The sequence below is a fragment of the Danio aesculapii genome, chromosome 4 (genome assembly GCF_903798145.1).
Source record: "Danio aesculapii chromosome 4, fDanAes4.1, whole genome shotgun sequence".
Classification (NCBI taxonomy): domain Eukaryota; kingdom Metazoa; phylum Chordata; class Actinopteri; order Cypriniformes; family Danionidae; genus Danio; species Danio aesculapii.
This window is the reverse complement of record NC_079438.1, coordinates 13,990,805-14,009,441: the sequence shown is the minus strand read 5'-3', so window position 1 is coordinate 14,009,441 and position 18,637 is coordinate 13,990,805. Positions and strand designations below refer to the sequence as shown.

Below are 18,637 nucleotides of genomic sequence, written 5' to 3'. Positions count from 1 at the left end.
ATTGAAGGACAGCGAAAAAATGAGTGATCCGGAACCCTGCAAAATTAAAAATGAAGACTCTGAACAACAAATAGGTCGGTGTTTATGGTGACGGCTATAACTCGCACACCTCTTACCCTAAAAAGATCTAAACTGTTTCCTACAAAAATACAAAGTAGGTTATGTTTCACAGCTGTGCTTTTCTTTTTTTTAGGGATGCACCGATACCAGTATCGGGCCGATACTTGGTTAAAATACTCGTACTCGTATCGGACATGAAAGGCCGATAGAACTCAACAGTAATTCACTAAATGGCGTAATTTGTTGTCTTACCTGACTTCAATGTCTTAATGTATTAATTAGCCTAATGTATTATATATTAATAGTTTAGCCCTTATAAACAATCCATTTATAACATATATTATTAATGAATCTTTAGGCTACTGAAGAATAAACCGAATATGAAATATGATCCTTGCATATGATCACAGCTAAACAAGCTAGCACTCATTTTATATATAAACTATAAATAAAAAAATGAAAGAAATTTTAAGTAATGGAACATTGTGTAAAAAATCTAAAGACTACAGGCTAAATAAAAGCTTCTCGTCAGAGCTGAACATCACTGCCATCACCGTGCGCGTGTCAGTTTACAGATTCTATAAAGATCAGACAGCCTACAGATCACACAATCTCAACAAACACCATGTAAATGTATAAATTTCGATAAGTACAGATAATGGAATATTTATAACGATATGATCTTGCTTTTAGTGCGCGCGCTTTCTCTCTCGCTCACCTGCGGCAGTTGACACGCGCTGATACACACTACGCAGCATAGGTACACTGGCAAGATATAAGTGCTGAAGTCCACGGGACCAGTTTTACTTGTTGCCAATTTGTTCCTTTTTTAAAATGCCTTTTTATTTGTAAAATCTCTCAAGTTGATCTAGGCTATTGGGTAACATAATCACCCTCAGAGATATTGGAGTTCAGTAATGTAGTGCGCAGTATGATATTGACCCGTACATCCCTGTAAGTTTACACACTGCATACACAGGCCTACAGCTCTGGTGTGTTATGAATTGCATGTTTTAAATGACAGCGATGCTACATTTAGTTTTTATTGTAAAACATACATTATAACCCAGTACACAGTAAAACAATAATTTCTGAATGGCTTGCCTATTGACGGCGTATATAACCGTTAAGCTTAAATAGGCTGAGCATATTTTTATTAATATTAAAACACATTAATACAAACTAGCTAGATTTTTTTTTTCAAACTAGATTTTTTTTTTTCTTTTAGTTTCTGTATATTTTCATCAAACGAAAAATACAGTGAATTGTTTATTTTGGTTTCATTTTATTAGAATTAATATAATTATTAGGCAACACAACTTCTACATAACATTGGCTCTCATTGCGTTTTTACAGATATACTACAGATAGACTTTTTGGCTCAAATACTTTATGCCTGTTAATTTCAGTGCTGTATTTTGACAGATTTTTGACAGCAAAGGTTTCCAATAATATCCAGCTGCAGGCCCGCAGAACCACACACGTTCTAGGCACACACAATCTGGCACACACAATCAAGGCATACCATATATGGTTACGACGGATGTTAATGTTAACGTCTTCTGGGACATCGTCATCGATATATTTTGATATATGTGGTTAATAAATATTGTACACAATAAACAATGGTGTTTACTTTATTTCACAAATATTGCGATCGAGACGGGCAAATGGTGAGCGTTGTTTCCGATCGCCATTCAATATAATAGACTGAACAGTTTTCTGTCAGTCATCACGGATGATCAGTCACTATTATCTGACAGAGTAAATATCGCAGATACTTTGCTGGCCTTGCTGAAAGATCTAAATTGGACAGGTTTAATTTATGTAATGCATTCATTCATAATGAAGGAAATAATTGCAAGTTAATATAGGCAATAATACATTTTACATGTAATAAATGTATAACACTATATTAATATTTTACTCAAGCGATTTAATAGAATTTATTTGCTTAATTTTCTAATAACTTTTTAATGAATGATTTCCCACATTAAATACTGTAGTAGGCTTAATTTATAGTAAGCAACATATTGTTTTTAAACCAAAATGTAGCAATAGAAACAAATTAACTATTAATAATTAATCAAAAAAAAAAAAGTAAATATATATATAAGAGCTGTGACAGTTGTAAAATATATTAGTTTATAATCAGATAATCAGTTAAGATAATCAGTTTATAACTATATTATAGTGTCTTCAACCAATTATTTTTATTTACATAATTTGAGTTCAGAAACTGCAGAGATGTTAAAATGATTGTTATGATATAATATTAATGACTGAAATGGGAAACCATTTTTGTGAAATTCAATAGGTGGCGATAATGCTAAGGAGTTAGTTAGTTACCATATATGGTTTGCCTAAATCGTGTGTGCTAGATTGTGTGTGCCTGAAACGTGTGTGGTTCTGCGGTTCTGCAGCTGGATATATCTCAAGGTTTCAGCTATTTTACCTGTCAGCTGGTACCAGCCTCCGTTTTGCGACTTGACTTGTGTGGCGTCTGTATCAATGTCTGGATGATAGCGAGAGAGAGAGATGAGATCAGATCTCAGATTCGATGTGTGGCCGCAAGTCACAGTTACTTTACTGCAATTTTTTAATATTGGCTCATTTACATTAACTTTTCATTCGATTAAAAGCCGAAAGATTGGCAGACAGACGAAGCAACTTTCGGTTTTGGAAGAGAGCGGCTTCAGTGATAAAGGACGCACACGCATACAGGATAGCCTATACTCTTGTCTGCCTATTCATTATTGATTTTTTTACATTAAACGTATAATGATCAAGTGCAAAAAAAGAACAACTGAACTTCGGAAAAAGTGATCACTGCGGTTGCCGCGATGGTTGCTTTGTTTTCTCTGCAGTTGGCTTATTAATGGCGTGGCATCGCTAAATCATCGTTTTAATACAAAATAAAATTATTTATTAATAAACATTGTGAAATGATAGTCGCGTGATTTTTAAAATGAGAGTATGCGTTTGGTAGGCTATTTATGGCTATTGATCTTATCTACCCGCAACCCACCCATAGTTAAACATCAAGTAGCCGACTTTTTGATTACCTGACCTGTGGATCAAAGGCAGGACTCGTGAACGAAAGAATCGCACATAACGGGGTTTTATGTGTCTCCAATGAGAGTGCAATGAGAGTGACTCCATAAGGTAACGCACACTGCACAAACTTTGTGTAATGTGTGAAGTCGTGGACGCATGCAAGCGCTAGGATAACTCATCCTTTAAATGTTCATGCTTAATCATTAATAGATAAGGTCTATGGATTTGCAGGGTTATTAACAATGTGTGTATATTTTTGGCTTGGAACAGCTCTCTTTTAAAGATTTTTGTGTTAATCTTTGCTACAGACAAAAAACATAATGAACAAATAAACTTTATTGAAACCAATCCTATGAAGTATCGGTACTCGGTATTGGCGAGTACACAAATTAAAATACTCGTACTCCTATTGGTTTGTAAAGAAGTGGTATCGGTGCATCCCTATACTTTTGTTCACTCGATAATATGAGCACTGCTCCATTTAAGCCCTTTCCATAGTAGTCACACTAATAGCAGTCATATTTCCATCTGTTTCAAGCTACGAATATTTGAAATGACATATCAACAGAACAAAACAGCGATATGATCTCAATCTGAGCACTTTCGTTCAATATACTTCATCTGCAGCTGTTTTTCAGTAATTTATAAGCCTCGATGTCCATGTCAGAGCTACAATTCACCAATGTTTTCGGCAGTCTTTTGGAGATTTAGTTATTGGTAACAATGTTGTAGCGGGTTAGTGTCTGCTTTCATGTTTGGTGTTGGATTAATATTTGCTGGTGTGGAAAATCTATTTGTTCACTTCTGCTATTTATACTTTAATTTGCATTTCAATTTATTTATTTATTCCACTTAACTGCAAATTAGAATAGAAACGGTATAAAGAGCACACAAACATACGTACAGACAGTGATAGGTGTACATTGTTATGGGTCAATTATGCTAATGTTTGGTACAAATCCCATCAGTTTCTTCTTTCTGGCTGTTCTTTCCATAAAATAATTATGTAGAAGCACTGTTCATGCGTGTTTCCCCGTTGGTTAGTAACGCTATATTTCATTGCACAAAAATAGTCTATCAGGCTTTTTGGCTAAAATAGAGAAATCACAGATTAATTTGTTACTATTAGATTATTTTTAAATTTAACTTCTCCTGCTGTGCATGAACTAAGCTGTTGAATGGTCAGCATATGGGGCGGCTAGGAAAACCTAGCTTCAATTTTGATTCAGTTCTTTTCTAATCGTTTCCTATTATGTGGTGAATATACCCCTGTAATGCATACGGCAGTCCTTTTTTGTCTGGGTTTCTCGGATATCTCACCTGTGTGCCAAAAATAACTAATTGTATTCCTGGCAATGTCGAACACCAGGCCATACACATTTTAATAGACGTTGCAGGCACGAAAGCTTGACAGGCGTAGCAACAGTAACTAAGGAGGACGGGGCTTAGCGAAGGGTCAATTGTACTTCATGTTTGTTACCGGCTTTTGTATTAAAGTAATCTTTTTTGTATTAAAGTAAGCTTGTTGGAAATTTTGAGGACAACGTTGGGTTGCTATTGTAACTACACATGCAAGAGAATCAGGCAGTCTTGTCTTGCTTCATTTAAAATTTACTTCAGATTTTGACTGGCAGTTCCGTATGATCTGACGAGATGCTACACGCACAGGCTGTTTTGATTGATTCATTCAGGTGTATTTATGTGAAAGTGAAGTCTGACAACAATGAATATTCTCATCAGGAATAAAACCACCTGTTTTTATACCCGTGCTGACTCTGCCAAGCTTTAGCTATAAAGTTAGGACTGCTACTGTTATTTTATACTGGGTAGGCTACTTCATTTATTTTATTCTAACAATAATTTGCCAAAAATGATGTCTTAAATGAGCAGGATTTTAAGGGTAATTTAATCCAAATAATTGATTTTGGTTAATAATTGTTTCTTCCATGCAAATTATTAATGCACAGAACATTTGTTCTCAAAAAGGCTCAATTAATCCTTGTGTATTCTTCAAATTGACTACCCTTTCAGGGCTGCACAATAACAGAAAAAATACTAATCATGATTATTTTGATTAGGGATGCACCGATACAGATTTTTTGGCCAATAAAACCGATATATATCATAAACCGATAACTCTTGGGAGGCCGATATGTATAGGGCAATACTTATCATTCAAAATGTTATATTTTTATACAGCAAACTTCAAAAAATCAAACATGTCAATCAGACAACACTTTTGTGTTCGTTCTTGCTATCAATTGCGGGAATAATGTTCGATGAAAGGTTTATGATAAACCACTGAGAGTTTCACTCAGCTGCATGCGCAGATTTGCCCTCGGAGTCAGATTTTGATACAACATCTGAGCATTAGCACAGATGACTTTATGACAAACAGAGCAGAATATAAAGGCAGAAAATTGCATCCCTAATTTTGATCAAAATGTTAATCACGATTAGTGTTGATGATTATTCCTTTTTATGTGTGTGTGTGTGTATATATATATATATATATATATATATATATATATATATATATATATACACACACACACAAACAGAGAGTTTCCTCTAGGATTCTTTGCAGCTGCAGTGGCAGGCCTTTATTACGCGGATCTGCCAACTACCTTTGGCGTTATTTCAATGATAAATAGAGAATTGTCGTGAGCGCAGTATTACAAGTCGAGTTGTTCATGTAATACGAGCATGCAAATCTTTTTGCTTGCGCGGCAATTTCCTCTGTTCATGTACAAAACTTCTTGCATGCCCTCAAACATGCGCTGCTCAAGTGCAGATTTTCTTGTGCGCTTAAATAAACGCTGCTGAAATGTGATTTAGGGTGTTTTTGTAACAAGTATGTCTGCAACATTTATTAGATTGGCTAGGAATATTTATGAATGTCTCCAATAGACCTACAGAGTGGCATTAATGCGTCCTGAAGTAAAAGTGAAAGGGCAATAAACTCCAGCAAGATAAAGTCATTATATGCAGAGCCCTAGACATCATAGTTCATCATATCTGAAAGCTACAGTACGTCGTGTTTGCTGGCCTCACGCACCTGTCAGTCAGTCAGCACGTAACGTTAAAGGGTTAAACAAAGAGCGCACAGTACTACTATGGTTACAGAAAAGTTTGCGCTGTTATAAATCACTTACCTTTTAATACGTTATGGTATGATTATAACCCGCTATTAAAAAAACACGACTGAATATTATGAATGAGAAGCTGTAATGTAGCCGTGGCAGAATGAGAGAATGAGATATATATATATGCATCCTAGCCAAGACATACTTGTTACAAAAACACCCTAAATCACATTTCAGCATATATATATATGCATGCCCTTAAACATTCAACTTTATTAATAATCATAAGACAGGAGAATTTACATGTGTTCCTGTAGTGGACATCTATCAGAAAACCCACACCATCAACTTGCTATGTTTACTGTGTTCTGAGAGCTGAGATGATTATTTTTTAGCGTCCAAATTTTTTTTAAGTGTCCAAAGGTTTCTCTCTCTCTCGTGCGCATGTGTGGACGAATGTAGAGCGAGTGTGACAGACGGAGAGTGGCTGTGGAATCTTTTGTATTTCCTCACCTTAAGGTTTGGTAAATTTTTCACCTTTTCACTTTAATCGTTTTGCTGTGTCACTGTTTCTACCTGGCATATGGTCACAAAGCACTAAAAAGGGAAAAGGGATCTGATCGGAGTCGCCAGTTTGTAACTGGTGGCTTTGGCGGAGAACGCCAATCTTGAACAAGGTTGTTTTGGCGATAGCTGAAATTGTTGGTCATGATGGTATTAGATCGGCGTCTAGGATGAATGGCACGGTTGTGGTGCTCCTAGATAAAGTTAAAAAAGATAACGAAATGGTAGAAAGTAGTTTGGTACTTAACGATAGTTTTGTTAAAATCTTTCCGCTCGTTAATCCAGCGAGGAAAGTTCTGCTCTCTAATTTACCTCCGTTTATCAGTGATGAAGCATTGCAACGCGAGCTGTCAAGATATGGACCGTTCGCGTCTGCAATAAAGAAAATTCCACTAGGTTGCAAGTCTCCATTGGTAAAGCATGTAGTTTCTTTTCGTTGGCAAGTTAACATGATTTTGAGGTCAGACATAGAAGAAATAAACGGTACTTTCAAATTCAGAGTAGACGGGTTTGAATATATGATCTTACCAACGACTGAAAATATGAAGTGTTATGGCCGTGGAAGAGAGGGGCATTTAGTGCGCGTTTGTCCTGAATGAGTAAATGAAGCAAGCATAACAAATGCAAATGTTTCTCTAAATCAAGATGAAAATCAGGACATTACTACAGAAAAACAGAAAGTGATTAACGAAAATCCAGAAAGTGTTGAAAAAGAGGATAAAGGAGAAAATGGAGAAACAGCAGACCCAACAAATAATGAAGTGACGGAAGTTGAGATTGATGAGGTGGAGAATGTTTAGAGAAGAGGAAAATCTTTTTAAAGTGCCAGCAGTGAAAAGAAAATCTAATTCCTGTGAAAAAACAAAGAAGTCAAAGAAAAAGACAAAAAATAAAGAAAATATACAGAGCTCTGAGATGTCCGATTTAGAAAGTGAGCAGGAATTGGTTGGAGCGATGCAAGACGAATGTGGTTATAACCTTGAACGAATGAAAAAATTCTTAAACACAAAATGGATGAGAAATGTTGAGGTGATTTGTTCCTGATATATCTCTGTTTATTGATTTAGCAAAATTTCTAATCAAGCAAATATGGTGAAGAATGCTTGTCAAATCCAGAGGTATATAGGTTAAAAAAATTGTGCAAAAGGTACGTTCGCAAAAATGCACGGAATGACTCACAAGAGTAATTTGTTAATATGCTGCATATTTTTTTGGCTGTTTTTTTTTTCTCCCCATCAGGAGCAGCAGTAAAATTGCATCACTCAATGTTAATGGGATGAGAAACGTAAAAAAGAGGATGCAGATATCTGATTTATTTAAATGAAAACAAATAGACATGTTTTTACAAGCAACTCTCAGTACAAAAGAGGATGAAGTTGATTGGCAAAAGGATTGGGAGGGAAATATTTACTTTAGTCAAAAGACTGCTGTTAGTGCTGGGATAGCTGTTTTCTAAAAGTTTCTTACCAATATCTTGTGGCTCTTGAAATAATAGAAGGTAGCATGCTTAAACTGGTTGTAAAATTTGAAAACATTACTATGGAAGTAATGAATGTTTATGCTCCTGTTAAAACAATAGAAAGGTTGTTGTTTTTAGAGACACTGTCTAACAATCTTAAGCAATGTGAAGTAGGAAATATTGTATTACTTGCGGGAGATTTTAATTGCACAAGTTATGACATTGATAGAAATCACATTGAACCTCATGCAGCGTCAAGACACAAATTGTTACATATAATGAAATCACATCAACTTTGTGATATTTGGAGGAATTTTCATTTGAATGAAAAACAATACACATGGTCTCATATTAAGGAAAATGATGTTTCATTGGCCAGGTTGGATAAATTTTATTGCTTTAAGCATTAACTGCAGTGTTTTAAATCTAGTGATATTTATCCTGTTTGTTGCTCTGATCACTCTATGGTTGAAGTTTGTATGTATATTAAATCTGTAAAGTATAAGAGTGCATATTGGCATTTTAATAGCACATTGACTGAAGATGCTTTTCTTAGAAAATGTTTATTTTTTTTTGGTTAGGGTGGAGAACTCAAATGCATTTACACTTCTATACAGCAATGGTGAGATATTGGAAAATTAAAGATACAAGAACTATGTAAGCAGTATACTTCTAATGTCACTAGGGACATCATACAAAAATTTTTGAAAAAGATATTGCAGAACTTCAGTTTTTGAGTGAAGTTCTTAGAGGTCAAGATCATATGCAGATACTTAAGAATAAAAAAATGCACTAGCTAATCTGTTGGACAATAGAGCTCAAGGAGCCTTGGTTAGGTCGAGATTTCAGAATATGTCTAAAATGGATTCCCCGTCCAAATTCTGATGGCCAAAGAAAAAATATTCAGTGCTTGCGGTCTGTAGATGGAATGGATTTGACTATGGAAAAAGGGCTGTGGGTCTTTATAAAAAACTATATGCCAGTAAATATGTGGAGGACCAGTCAATTAATCAGTTCCTTGTAGATCTCCCACAAAGAAAAAATAGTTTTTGCCAGTTGGAATGAGTTGGTCAAAGAATACATTAAAATATCTGGGCATTTACTTGGGGGATGAAGCAACTAATCAAAAACATTGGGACAATATATGTGATATTGTTGATGTAAGACTAGAAAAATGGAAATGGTTATTGTCAAAAATGTCCTTCAGGGGGAGAGCCTTAATTATAAATAATTTAGTTGCATCCTCTTTATGGCATAAATTATCTGTTTTAGAGCCACCTGCTGGAATTTTAGAAAAAATACAAGCCAAATTGATAGATTTTTTTTTTTTAACTACATTGGATACCTAGGGCTGTGCTATACCTTCCAAAAGAAGAAGGTTGACAAGGTGTTATAGATTTGATGAGTAGAAAAGCAGCTTTTAGGTTACAATTTGTACAAAAATTTCTATATAAACAAGATGTGTGTTGGACTAGCATAGCGAGTTGTCTTTTAGGTAAAGTTGGTGGATGGGGTTTTGGAAAGAACCTTTTTTTTTTTTGTTGGACTGTTCTAAATTTGATTTAAAGTGTATATCTACTTTCTATGAGAGTGTCTAAGAGCCTGGTGTTTAGTGAAGAATAAAAGTATGTTGTCTCATAAATCTTTATATTGGTTTTTGGAAGAACCACTAATAAATGGCCCACGCTTGGACCTTTGTGATGTTAAAACACCTGGTTTAAACCAGTTGCTTTCTAATGCAAAAATGACAGAAATGAAGAACTTAATAGAAGTGGCGGGGGATAATCTGGACTAGGCCGATGCGGTCGCTCAAAGACTAAATATAAGATCAACAAGAAAAGTTCAACTATTGCTCAAAAAACTAAGAGAGACACTGAGTCAAGAAGACTGGAACTTTTTATCATTACAAACCGTGCCAAATATGATGGATTCTTTTCCAAGTTTGGTTATACAACAAAATCCTTCAGGAATGGAGAATTTTTCACAGACTTTAAAGATTTCAAGAAACATTGTTTTTGATTCAATGGGAGGCAAGATTTTGTATAAGATTTGTGTAAAAGTGATAAGCAAAAAAATTGCAATGTGTGGATACCCCATGGAGAGAACATTTAAGTGTTGATAGTGATGTTATGCCTGTTAGGAGTTCAGTTTACAAGCCACCATTGACTATATATGTTGGAGATCTTCTGTGGCGGGTGTTGAAGGGTATTATAGCAGTCAATGCTTTTATTTCAATACTCAATTTAACTATGCATGATAAATGTCCTGTTTGTGATGAAAGAGAGACAATTTTTCATTGTTTTATGCATTGTGAAAGACTGGGGTTTTTATTCAATTTATTGGAGACTATTTTTCTTTCCGTCGATGAGAAGTTTACAAAAATTGTGTTTGGTTTTAAAGAGCCCATATTATACATGAAATAGTGTCATATTTAGGTTGTAAGGGTCTCCAACAACCGTCTAATATGCATGCAAGGTCAAAAAACAGTTTCATGGTCTTATAATCTGCATTTATTTTTACCTAATTAACCCAGCGACTCCCATATGATTCGTTCAGCGATTCATTTGTTCCCAAACCTCTCCTCAGCGCGAAGCTAATCTGCGCTGATTGGACCGATGTCAGCTTGCTGCGATTGGTCGACAGTGACAGCCTTCAGCGCAAGACAGAGTGAAATGCCCAGCAGCTAATCAACAATATAAAAGTAGTCAAAGTGCATACATGCTTCATAGTGTAAGGTGGGGATTTTGGCTGCCAGTGGGTGAATGTAAATACAGACGATGGACTTAAAAAAACAGACGACTAACTATTTTATTGAGCAAAAACTCCAAGAACTGGCGAGGAGCCCGTCACAGTCTACCTGCTTTTTTTTTACACAGACACACACACACACACACATACATACATACATACATACATACATACATACATACATACACACACAAATACCTCCTCCTCCACCTTAGAAGACACAACACCAATAGAGAGGGAGAAGTCCGCGACAACTCCCTCACCACCCGCGTCCTCGGTTATATCTGCGACACCCCCCGTCCTCACTTTGCTAACGGGTCACTTTCGTTTTCACTTTCAGGTTGAGGGCGGCGTGATCGTCCTTAACCTAGAGCGGCAGTTCAGCTTGCTGAACCGGCCCTGCGCAACACACACACACATTACCCTCACCGTTCGCCTAGACTAGAGCGCCAGGTTAGTTTGCTGGGTGCAATTTAGACACCTCCCTTGAACCTGAGCTGAACTATTTTAAAACTTGACCGTTGCATGTGTGTAGGTATAGCTGGCGATCCGTAAACAAAGCAGCACGCGTCGCGTTTTCAACGTGGCTTTACACGCGATATGAGAAAAAAGAGATAACCTGATACAGTACACGCGGTTACAAGTAACAAAACACAACTAAATACATAATTTGCAAGCTAGAGTAACCGAGGCAACAATTTTAATCGCACGTACTTACGCTTGTGAAATGGGGGAAGAAACTGATTCATGATGCACTGATCCATGTTCTGACAGTCTTTACTGATCCTTCCTTTAACAAACTGATGAAGTCTTCTTTTTAAGCATGTAGTTTCCAGAAGCACTCGAACTGCTCAAGGCTAGGCTATATTGCTGAGGTTTCATCTTTGATTAGACTGTCAATAATATCCATCTGCACAGCGTGACTTCATTCGACCGGTGTGTGTGTGTGTGTGTGTGTGTGTGTGTGTGTGTGTGCGCGTGTGTGTGTGTGTGTGTGTGTGTGTGTGTGTGTGTGTGTGTGTGTGTGGGGCTTTTTTTCTGTGTTAGTGGGCGGCGCCGCAGGTTTCAAATCTCCCGTGTTTGCGCGCGCAACTACTTGTGTTTCGTAGCCGCGTCATCACGAAACGCCTAATGACTCGTTATCAAGACGACTCGTTTGAAGCACTATGAGTCGACTCCTTTATAGATGAATCAATAGTTTTAAACACTGTACACTTACAGATTTAAGCCTTAAGCCTGGAGATTTCACTTCACTTAGAGCTGTTACACACTACATGGAAGGGCATTTTCAAAAACCCATAATATGGGCTCTTTAAATATGGAAAGAAAGGAAAAGGAGAAGGGCGTCTGTTAAATTTTATATTAAGGCATGCAAAAATGGCGATATACATGAGTAGGAGGCACAAGATTTTGTATGAGACCAATCATAAAGTTGAACTGATTTTTAAAGAATAAGACATGATTTTAATTTTTATTTGTCAATGAAAGAGTTGGACAAGTTTGAAGGCATGTGGAGTGTAAAAAATATGTGTTGGCTTGAAAATAATGTATTGTTCTTGTGTGATTTGGAAATATGTTTGTTTAAATCAATATAACATATTGTAGTTTAAAATTTTGTATTAAATAAAGGTGTATTAAATTTTTTTTAAATTCTCTCTCAGTATGTTTATCTAGAGTCAATATTCTACCTTCAGAAATTTGAAGACTGTTAACTTAAGGTCCGGAGACCCTTCTCTGGTTATTTGGTCATAGGGGTGGGCGGTACACCGGTGTCATAGTCATCACCGGTGTGACGACATAGCGCCACGACATGGATTTTCTAATACCGTCAATACCGTAATAAATCAATTATGCGCCTTGAACGGCTGCATTTACATCAATAATAGCTCATTCTAAATAATAAGGCATTCAATTTTCTTCAAACGTTCAGTTGTGGTCTGAATACATGTCCTTATACTACAGGGCTCGAAATTGCAACCATTTTGGTCGCATGAGCGCCCGAAATTTAATCTATGCGCCCTCATAATATATTTGGGAGCATTTGTGTGTCTGAATATAATGGTTGTAGTGCAATCTGATTTGATTTTCTCTAAAAACTTGCTGAATCGCTCTACCCTGCTGAAGTATTGGTTATTAGCTGTCAGTCACTCAACGCTTCCCGCTGTCAGATAACAGGGAGCTTTTGTTACTGCAGGAAATGCAAACGGCTGAAGAGTGAAAAGTGCACAGGTTTGCAAACCTCCCCTAAAGTTATAATAATAATAATGGCGCAGATGACAGCGATCATGACATGAGGTAAATGTTGATCCGCCAGCTGAGATCAATCGAGTGTTTTCGGAGAAGGTGCCCGAATCTCGATGCGTTGCATTCACCGCGTGTTCAGCGCAAATGTCCGCTAAATATAAAATCTAACACTGTACACATCATCGCCAAAGAAACTCACCTTTACTAAGTTTACACTGAAACTCCAGCTCATAACAAAGAGCGGAATTGCGCCGGTGGTCATCATGAGAATCCTGCTCTGTCTGCTCATAAATTGGTGCGGCTGACTCGCCTGCTTTATTCCAGAAACACAGAGAAATGAAGATCAGCTCATAACGAGACTGAGCATTTAAAATGACCCAAACCGAAACTTTTAAAGAGTGATAGAAGTGAGACTTTCTTTTGTCCGTTCTTCCTTGAGATGTATATTATTTTGCTATTGAAAGTAATACCATGATATTATACCGTCACCGTTCAAAAGATGAAAAATACCGTGATATTAATTTTAGGTCATATCGCCCACCCCTATTTTGTCATGCTTAAGGGTCAATATCTTACCTCCTGAATTTTGGAGAAAAGTGTTGAGATAACCTTAAGGTCTTGAGAGCCTTCTCTGGTCATTTGGTTGTTTGTTGAGCGCAACAGGAGTAAACACAAAATATATCCCATTTTTTACAGGTGGAGACTAATTAAACAATGTTGACTGTTGTCACAGAAAACACCATCAATCCTAAATGCATGATTATATGCTGTCATAGCTTTGCAATCAAAAATATGTTGTTATAATTGAGGCCAATAGAGAAAAACAGCCATGAATATAATGAAAAGGGAGAACATTTGCCCAGAGTGTATTGAGTTTTTTTTTTCAAAGCATTTTCCCAGAATATGTCCAAAAAAAAAAGGATGTCCTCAAATATCAGTCCATTTGCTAAAACACAGAGAAGGTTTTGGCCAAATTAAGCCTCAAAATCACCCCAGAATGGATGAAAATGATGCAACAGCAAAGCTGAGAAAGGTGGAAAGGTGACAGCAGCCTTTATGCAGATGCTGTACAGGTTTGTCTCATGTCTGCGAGGCAAATATTCAGCAGTTTGTTCAACTGTTACCCCAGAACTTTTTTTTTCTGATGCGTTTACCAGTCAGGCACAGAATGAACAAGTATTCCCATTTGTTGTAATTATGAATATAAATGAATAAAAATAGGCCCTTAACAGCTTTTGTAAAGATGGCTCAATCTCTCCAGAATTTCAGACCCTGAGAACTGTTATGAAATTTCATGAGATGCAATAAAACAATAAACTTTCTGATCTGAGAAGATCAGGAAACCGGCTGTTCAACTGTTCACATCAACCTGATTCAAATCAACCTGTGACAGTTGACAATAGGCTGGAAACACAGAGCTACACCTTACCAGGGGAATGCGAGAAAGTTCACCTTGTGTATCTTGTGGCTCTATATTCATGTTTGGTATCATTTTAAATGTCTCTGTGTGATTGGTAAAGTGGTCTTAATGTCACTGTACTATTTCACTGATATATGTTGATTTGTTTTTGGTTTTGATAAGATCTTTGCCAGATGCTCCCCCTCCATAGAGATTGTTAACTTCTCAAATTCACCAGGCAAGGGTCTTGGTGACGCTTCTATTATCTTGAATTTATGGCTGTTTGCTCTGAGTAGAGTATTTAAAGGAAATGAGGACAAATATCATTGGGATATTGTAGCCAAGACACCTAGTTGCAGCAACACTGAGACTTATGCTGCAATGTACTTCTCTGGTCAGGTATGCATCTCTAAATCTTTGATTTATCTTTGAGTAATGGATGTTGTATTTTAACAGTATCATCTCTAAATTGGCTTTCTGATTGTTTTATTATGTAATTGACATATAATTTTACCTGACAAATAAAATGTTATGTTTTGACTCATTCTGAAATCTTTTTATATCCAGTGGATTAAGTGGAGTCTGCGCTACCTTTATGATTCGACATGATTAGACTTTCGATTTTAAAGGCACATTTGACTGTACAGAGCCGCTTTGGCACGACAGCATGGAGATCTTTAATTATCTTATCGCTAATTGTAGCAAGTTGCATGGGATTGGATAAATCGACTATTCTTTTAGGATGAGTGAGCAGTTTGCAACCAGTCTATTTGAATATTAAGTAATCCTGCACCCTCTGACTAACCTTAGAGTGTCGACACACTGTCCGTGGGAAAACATGCAAACCCAGGGCGTAAAACTGAGCGGCGTTTGGTCCCTAATGAACGTAAAACTGAAGAGTAAAGAATCGGATCTAAATTAAAAATCTCAATGAAGTCCTAAATGATTAAGATTCGTTCTTACAATTAGAAATAGTCAAAATTTTAGGATCACTTAAAATTGGAGTCAGATTAAATTCGGAGCTAAAAAAATGAATATAAATAAATTCTAATAAAATTATTTTCAGAAGCACTAGAAAAGGCTTGCATGCATTTAAACCTTCGACCATGCTGTTAGTTTCGTCATTGGGCTAATAGATGGACTTCTACACTTTCAAATCTGTGTCTTATCAATATGACCAAAATGACTTTTATGATCAATTATGTAAGAAACTCTGAAAACTGGACTGACAGTTTCAATTTACTATAACCTCTATGTTAAGTGTATCTGACACAACTTACATTGTAAAAGCACTAGATAAATAAAGATTAATTCAATTGAATCTGCTTAAATGTGTACACGTTAATGGACCAAACAAAATATGATCTGATTTATTTTACGTTTAATTTGCATCAAAATTACAGTGTGTAGCCAATGTTTCCAGTGTCTTTTTACTTTTCAGCTTTTGATGAGAGTTTTTAAGACTTAATTAAAACGAATGGTTTTTTTAAATATTTTAGACAATATTGAAGAGACTGAGTGGAGTAAAGAGGAGGAACATCATGTCAAAATTGAGGGAAAAAATCATTTACAGACTGATGGTATTTTGAAAAGGAGAGACAAGAGTTGTTTCACCTGCACTCAGTGTGGAAAGAGTTTTGGAAGAAAAGGCGATCTTAAGATTCACATGATGATCCACACTGGAGAGAAACCATTCACATGCACTCAATGTGGGAGGAGTTTCAACAAATCATCAAACCTTAATAAACACATGAGGATCCACACTGGAGAGAAACCGTTCACATGCACCCAGTGTGGGAAGAGTTTCAGCCAATCATCAAGCCTTAATAATCACATGAGGATCCACAATGGAGAGAAACCATTCACATGCACTCAGTGTGGGATGAGTTTCAGCCAAATATCAGCCCTTAGTAAACACAAAAAAATCCACACTGGAGAGAATCCATTCACGTGCACCCAGTGTGGGAAGATTTTCAGCCAATTATCAAACCTTAATCTACACATGAGGATCCATACTGGAGAGAAACCATTCACATGCTCTCAGTGTGGGAAGAGTTTCAACCAATCATCAAACCTTAAAAATCACATGAGGATCCACACTGGAGAGAAACCTTTCACATGTACTCAGTGTGGGAAGAGTTTCATCCGCTCATCATCCCTTAATATACACATGATGAGCCACACTGGAGAGAAACCATTCACATGCACTCAGTGTGGGAAGAGTTTCAGCATATCATCATCCCTTAATCTACACATGAGGATCCACACTGGAGAGAAACCTTTCACATGCACTCAGTGCGGGAAGAGTTTCAGCCAATCATCAAACTTTAATCTACACATGAGGAACCACACTGGAGAGAAACCATTCGCATGCACTCAGTGTGGGAAGAGTTTCAGCAGCTCATCACATTTTAATCAACACATGATGATCCACACTGGAGAGAAACCATTCACATGCACTCAGTGTGGGAAGAGTTTCAGCAGCTCATCAAACCTTAATCAACACATGAGGATCCACACTGGAGAGAGACCATTCACATGCACTCAGTGTGGAAAGAGTTTCAGCCAATCATCATCCCTTAATCTACACGTAAGGATCCACACTGGAGAGAAACCATTCACATGCGCTCAGTGTGGAAAGAGTTTCAGCCAATCATCATCCCTTAATCTACACCTGAGGATCCACACTAGAAAGAAACCATTCAAATGCACTTAAGCCACGGTCACACTGGACTTTTCTCCCCATAGACTTCCATATGCACGCAAATTAGTCAGACCGGAAACACAAGTTCGCAAGTCAAATTTCGCAGTTCTTTGCAAAGTTCTGAGTTCTGACCTGTGAAATCGCATAACTTGACTGTGTGAGACCAATCAAAGATCAAAACATGACCTCTCTGGACAGAAATTTAATGATGGACCAATCGCTCTTGTTTAATCCTGCCCCTTTTCGCAGCACTTTTTTGTATGCTTAAACTCTAGTGTGATCGCAGCTTCGGTGTAGGATGAGTTTCAGCAACTCATCAGACCTTAATAAACACATGAAGACCCACACAGGAGAGAAACCATTCACATGAACTCAGTGTGGGAAAAGTTTCAACCGATCAGCAAACCTTAATGAGCACATAAAGATCCACACTGGTGTGAGAGTATAAGTGCTTGAGTGTGAAAAGACTTTTATTACAGCTCCAAAATTGAAACTGCGCCAGACGATTCACACTGGAGAGACCGTACAAGTGTTCACACTGACACAAGGTTTAATTAGTTAACACATCTGAAAACACAAAAGAGGATTCACACTGGAGAGAAACTGTACAGATCTGATCAGTGTCGTCAGAGTTTCGCTCATTCGGCACAGCTTAAGAAACACATGGGCAAGAAGTTCCACACATGACATGAATGCAGCAAAACATTTTCTCATGTGCAGAGGATGTTTCATGTCTGAATGATTTTCTAAAGGCTGAGTGATGGTACACTGTTTTCCAACACTCCAACACTGCAGTAGGTGGGGTTGTAAATGTGTTGCGCTCATCGCATTTACCGTTAACACAATGATGGTGTCTGAGAAAAGAACATGTTTCATAAACATCTGGCAAACAGCACCTCTGCGGCTTAAAATCTCTTTTCAAGGGATTGTACAGGTGCGGATACATCTGTACTTTACTCTTCAGTGTATTCATGTAGCTAGTGTTGTTTTGGATGATGATCTCTGTCTTACTCCCTGAATGCGAAACAAATCACTGGGAAGACACCGCACATCAAAGAAGGTGGAGTTCCAGAACGGTTAGTTTGCAGTATACCAGGGTCGCGATATATATACCTGTGTTGCATCTTTTGTTAGTAAAAATTCTTTACTTTTAGGTTTAAGATTCTTTCTAGTTTACTACATTTTCTTGTTTAAGTAGAATGCAAACTTAATGAATATTTTATGATTTGGGCAGAGCGACAAGTATCAAGTTTTACAATATTATCACACTGTGATGATCCCAAGACTCCAGATTGGAGTATGTGGTAAATCCTGAT

General features: G+C 37.0%; 1 pseudogene; it reads left to right on the top strand.

The window, feature by feature from the left end:
• The window catches only part of LOC130222072 (gastrula zinc finger protein XlCGF57.1-like), a 44,595-nt pseudogene extending 27,106 nt beyond the window's left edge, over nucleotides 1-17,489 (top strand).
• Nucleotides 17,490-18,637: the final 1,148 nt, after the last annotated feature.